This window comes from Cynoglossus semilaevis, chromosome 19, assembly GCF_000523025.1.
Source record: "Cynoglossus semilaevis isolate Cse_v1.0 chromosome 19, Cse_v1.0, whole genome shotgun sequence".
NCBI lineage: Eukaryota > Metazoa > Chordata > Actinopteri > Pleuronectiformes > Cynoglossidae > Cynoglossus > Cynoglossus semilaevis.
Window position 1 is genome coordinate 15375167 of NC_024325.1, and position 5106 is coordinate 15380272.

Sequence of the window (5106 nt, forward strand, 5' to 3'; positions counted from 1 at the left end):
GCTCACAGGTTTGACACAATCATTTGTCACAATTTTTTTTCCGTGTTCAGAACCCGAGTTCACACGCTCCACTGGAGCGCCATCGTTGACTTTTCACGTTAAAATCAAGGGTTGGAAGTTTTTTTTAGGAAGTTTGATTTTTCTGCTTCACCTTTTTGTGCTAATTTTTTTAAATAGAAATATTTCTTTATACTGTAAAACCCATAAATATGTAACTGTACTGCAGTAAATAATATCTGAGAATATACATGAATTATTCTTTTATGAAAAGATTTACTTTAAATTATTTGTCCTAACATTTTTTTTTTCTTCTTCTGTGCGTTTAAAAAGAGATTCCCTGTGCTGCTCTGCTGCCACCTAATGGGTCAGTTTTTCATCGCAAGACCTTTTCCCGCAAGAGACGTCCAGTCAACAGAGGATGGAAAGAGAAACTACAGACAGAGGGCGACGTGGATCCAGATGAACTCCAACACCGTACACCTCTAGTGACTGTGAGTAGACATTCTCCCTTTTTTTGTTGTTTTAAAATGACACATTTCTTGCTTAAACAAGCTAGCATTAACTAGCGGGTTTTGTCGTGTACTTTGAGCCTAATAAATATTTTAATTTTTTTAAACTTTTTCTTAATCTGAGAGTTGATTAAATCATTAACTATAATTGATTTATTGGAGAGAGACAGTTATTTATTTGTCGACGTAGATTTGGTGAAGGGGATTATTTTACGATTATTTATCCATTAACGGGATATTGATATTAGTAACGCTTCTGATCTGCGGATGGCGCTACAGAGGCAGCCAGAGACTCACCGTGAGGTCATTAGGATTCATCTCCTGCATTAACGTGTCAGTAATTTGATGGTAATCCAGTCAGTGACTGCGGCTGCCCTCCAGCTAATTTCACCACCTGTTAGACTCAACTGCGACCCCTCCTGGGTTTTAGTTTGGGCGTAACTCTTTAAAATGCACCATTTGTTCCATTGTTATTCGTTGGCTGCCTGTGTTCGTATGTTCGCACAGTCTTTGTGGAATAAATTTGAACAAAAAACAAAGAAACAACAAGAGAAGGTTCTTAGACACAGCATTTACTACTGATTGCAACCGGAAATTGATCAAACTACGAAAAAACGATATATTTATACTGTATGATATACAGTATAAAGTATTTATATATGTATATACATTATAAATATTATAAATCAACAGTTATATTCTCATTTAAAGGAAAACAAAAGTACCAATACTGTTGCAGCATATTTAAAGACGCTCTCGCCCCCTACTGGCTCCTATGTAACTCTGCAGTTCTTATATGCATTTTTTTTTTTTTTAGAATTCTACTGCAGTGATTAATGAACTTCTGTTCTATTTTCCTCTAAATGCGATCGAATCTTTTATAGAACGACATCAGACTGTGAATGAAAATGATATCAAATGGAGAGTATTTTTCAGTATACTGCAAATGTTAACCATTTTTAAGGAAAGACTTAAAAAGATTTTTTATAGTGTATGGAGTTGGGGGTCACGGGGTCACCAACAGCAGATGGAGCCAAGGACGGGTGGCAGATGTCACATTATTTATATGGATTTGTGTGGTGGTGTCTGTCATTTCTATAAATGTGCTGCAGTAACTGTTGAATGTTGAATTTTTTTTTTTTTTTTTACATGTTATTCTTGAATTCAGGCTCTTCCTCTGCTCACACTCAGCCTGTGCAGCCGGCCATTTGTCGGGCTGTTACTACATGTCACCTCTGTATCCCTCAGCACAGCTGCAGAGGAGGCCGCTTCCTGTGAACCGTCCACATTAGTCTTCCATCTGCGCAGGCGTTTCCTGTCCGTCCTTGAATTCAGGCCTTCACCGCGCGACGTCACCGCACACGTTTTAATGCGTTCTCTTCTCACTGAACCAACTCTAAAAAAAAAAATCCACTACCCATTAGTTCAGCAAATTACTGACAAACGTTCGTGTAATTGTCAACTGAGAGAGGAGAGAAAAAAAAATAAGTGAATAAATTAACCGCCATGAGGGAAAACAACAGCATTGTTTTCAAATGTCCAGAAGCTAAAAATTTCAACTTTACAAGCGCCCGCCATCACTTTCACAGCAGGGAAACCGTGACGCTATCATTCGGCACTTACTGGAGCGGCGGCCGACAATTTTCCAAACCAAACACACGTGTTTCTGTTCAGCGGAGAGAGGGAAGAAGTAACGGCAGAAAAGGTTAGGTCACAGATAGTTTACAATAATATTATTCATGTAAAAGGAAGGTGGAAACGATCCGCCAAAGTGACTTCACTCTATTTACACAACCCTGCCCTGGATACACTGATATGGCCGGCCAATAAAACTCAAGCACCTATAATTGCACGAACTGGATTTTCACAAGGTGAAGGAAAGAAACGCAGCCAAACTCTGACAATTAGCAAAGATTTGAAATAACAACTGCAGGGCCCGAGGCAGAGGAGCCGTAACCAGAGCGAGCTCACAGGAGGAACTCTGTTACGGCTCACAAATCCAGGTGCCAAGTGCTGACAGCTCGGCCTGGTCGTTAGTCAACGCTGACCTGACGAGGAAAATATTAATTAGAACACGGATCATTAAGAAATGTGACAGGGGGAAAAAAAAAACAACTCACAAACATTTATAAATGAATGTAACGAGCCATGTTTTAAAACCAGGAGCCCAGAAAAACTAAGTTCGGACCCAAAGGAAAAGTGAAACCATGAAGACGAGGGAAACGGTTTCTTTGTTTGTTTTGGTGAATGCAGATATGAAATGTACGACGTGAGCTACTTTTTTGGGGGGATGTCCAATAATATTATTGTCCCGATATCAGTATAATTATGTAATATCGGTAAGATCGTTATGTTTTTTTTCCTCTGATAATGAACATCCGATAACACAATGCTTGGGTTTTTGCCAAAATTTGTTTGAATTTTACGTTGGGTCCTGAGATGTTTTACTTAAGTTTCGGGGCCAAACGGCTTCATATATCGCTATCGGTTGATATCGGAATCAGAAATTAAGTGTTTGGACAATATCGGCAAAAAGTTAATATCGCACATCCCTAATATTTTTGCAAACTTTGCAAAGGTTTTTTGCCATATTGAATGTCCTTCAACCCTTTTTTTTCTCATGTAGGAAAAACTTCTTTGTTTGTTGCTGCAGTTTTTCTATTTTGAATCAGGAGAACTTTGTGTAGACATCATGCAGTACACTGTTTTTCCCAGCAGGGGAATCCTTCATTTCAATTATTTTAGGAATTGGGTCACAACCGCTTGTCCTCTTTTTCTGAGTCAACTGTATGTCTGACTTTGTAAAGTGACAACAAAGATGTTTGTATTTCAGAAGTCGTCAAACAGGATGTGGTTCCAGTTTTCCCAGAGGAGAAGGAAGAGGATCGGAACTGAAGCCACGGTCACGTGACTGAACTGAGAGGTCGACGCCACACTGTGTGACGAGAGGAAGTCCAGCAGTCACCTTCATCATCATCATCATCATGGTATTGTGTCCTTTTGACATGTATTATTATTACACCCTATATTTGAAGACTAGTTTTTGAAACATTTTTAGAAAATTAAATGGGCCACATCTGGTATCTAAAATGTGGGCCGCCACCTAGTGCCAAAGCTGGACCTCATCTGTGTTTGGGTCAGAATGTATTATCTGCTGATTAATTTCTCATTTGGGTTAATTGTTCAAATGAATTGTTTCCTTTTGTTTTCCTCCTCACTGGCCCCTGGTCTCCTCCTCCTCCTCCTCCTCGTTCTTCATCCTCCTCTGATGGACGTCCATGCTCCCTCCACCTCTGCCGTCGACTCATCCAGCCTCTACTGGTTTGTCTTTTTCATCTTTCATTGGTGACTATCATCATCATCATAATATTAAAAAACATCAAATAATTTGAAAATCAATGCTTATGATTGTGGGAAAAAAAAGATTTATTTCTGGTGTGATGAAAGTTTTCAGTGACAATAAAGAGACTAAAGAGTTTCTTTTGCTCAGGAGTTTCTCAGCAGTAAATTCTGCCTCGTTGATATGAAACTGTTGCCGGAGTCTTCAGCTCTGACCTTGTTTTAATTATGTTGGAGGTTTTTTTTTTTTTTTTTCGTTTTTTTTTTCCCCTCTAACCCACACACCAAAATAAACACGACCATTTCAACAATCAGTCTTATGTCATTTCCCAGTGGAATGAAGCATCTGCAGCAAATCAGCTCCACTCTCCTTCTCCTCCTCCTCCTCCTCCTCTTCCTCACTCTCTTCATCCATGCGTTCTTTTGCTCGGAACAAGTGTCACAGGCCAGAGCTTTTGTTTTTGATTTTATCTGAAAAGAAAACGTTCTGTATTTCTCCGTCTGTTGACTTCCACTGAGGTAAATTTACTGGCACTGATGGTTTGGAAATCTAAATGTAGAAAAAAAAAAATTTAAAAAGTAAAAACTAAAAATCATAAAGACGGACGGTGGAGAAGTGGTAAGCATGCTCGCCTTACAGCAACAATGTCAGCAGTTTGATTCCCAGTGGTAACTTCTTAGTAAGTTCTTTGTGTGTTTGTGTCAGAGAACATGTAAGATTGGATTTGATTGGTTGTTCTTCCGCCCGTGGTAAAACCCTTCCCAACCCCCCCTTTACGTACCCTTAACATAAAGTTTTACGTTTCCTGGTATAGCTGTTAGCTAATTAAATGATATTTTATGCTAACTTTTAGCAACGATCAGCTAATTTGAGGTTATCTTTTAGCTAATTTTGTCGTCCTGTAGCCGTCGGCTTGTTGCCGGCCTCATCTGTGGTAATGGGTGCGAACACACGATGAATGCGTGATTCATATTGCGCCCTTTAGATGGCGCTGTTTTTGCCGATGCAAACAGGTGTTGCGTTGTAACCTGATTGTGTTATTCCTCACACGTACAGTGAGTGGATGCTGTCATGACCACAGCAGATGTGTGGTGTCCTAGGGGGCAGCAGCGAGGCGGTGTAATTCCTGTGGGTGTGGGAAAGACAGAGCAAAACTCTGCTGGACAGAGAGACAGTTTTCACTGGTCACCCTTCCTGCTCCAGTTCCCAGTTCACACAGTTGGAATACATACAACCCCCCCGTCTCCCCTCCCCAAC

The 5106-nt window shown here is 40.0% G+C and overlaps 1 protein-coding gene and 1 long non-coding RNA gene across 12 annotated transcripts in view; one reads left to right on the top strand and one right to left on the bottom strand.

The window, feature by feature from the left end:
• LOC103395523 (uncharacterized) overlaps positions 1–5106 on the top strand; it is a 46857-nt gene that overhangs the window by 38038 nt on the left and 3713 nt on the right. For 4 of the 7 annotated variants that reach the window (XR_003052874.1, XR_003052876.1, XR_003052871.1 and 1 more), the window contains 3 exons: positions 331–491; positions 3343–3496; positions 3822–3830. This is a non-coding gene — a long non-coding RNA (uncharacterized LOC103395523). Of the gene's footprint in view, positions 1–330; positions 492–3342; positions 3497–3821; positions 4428–5106 lie in introns of those variants that run through there. The other 3 variants (XR_003052875.1, XR_523277.3, XR_003052872.1) reach the window with 2 other exon arrangements.
• thoc2 (THO complex 2) overlaps positions 4117–5106 on the bottom strand; it is a 21624-nt gene continuing 20634 nt past the window's right edge. For 3 of the 5 annotated variants that reach the window (XR_003052868.1, XR_003052864.1, XR_003052865.1), the window contains exon 42: positions 4117–4398. The gene's annotated coding sequence lies outside the window, so the exon portion shown is untranslated. The remainder of the gene's footprint in view (positions 4399–5106) is intronic. The other 2 variants (XR_003052866.1, XR_003052867.1) reach the window with 1 other exon arrangement.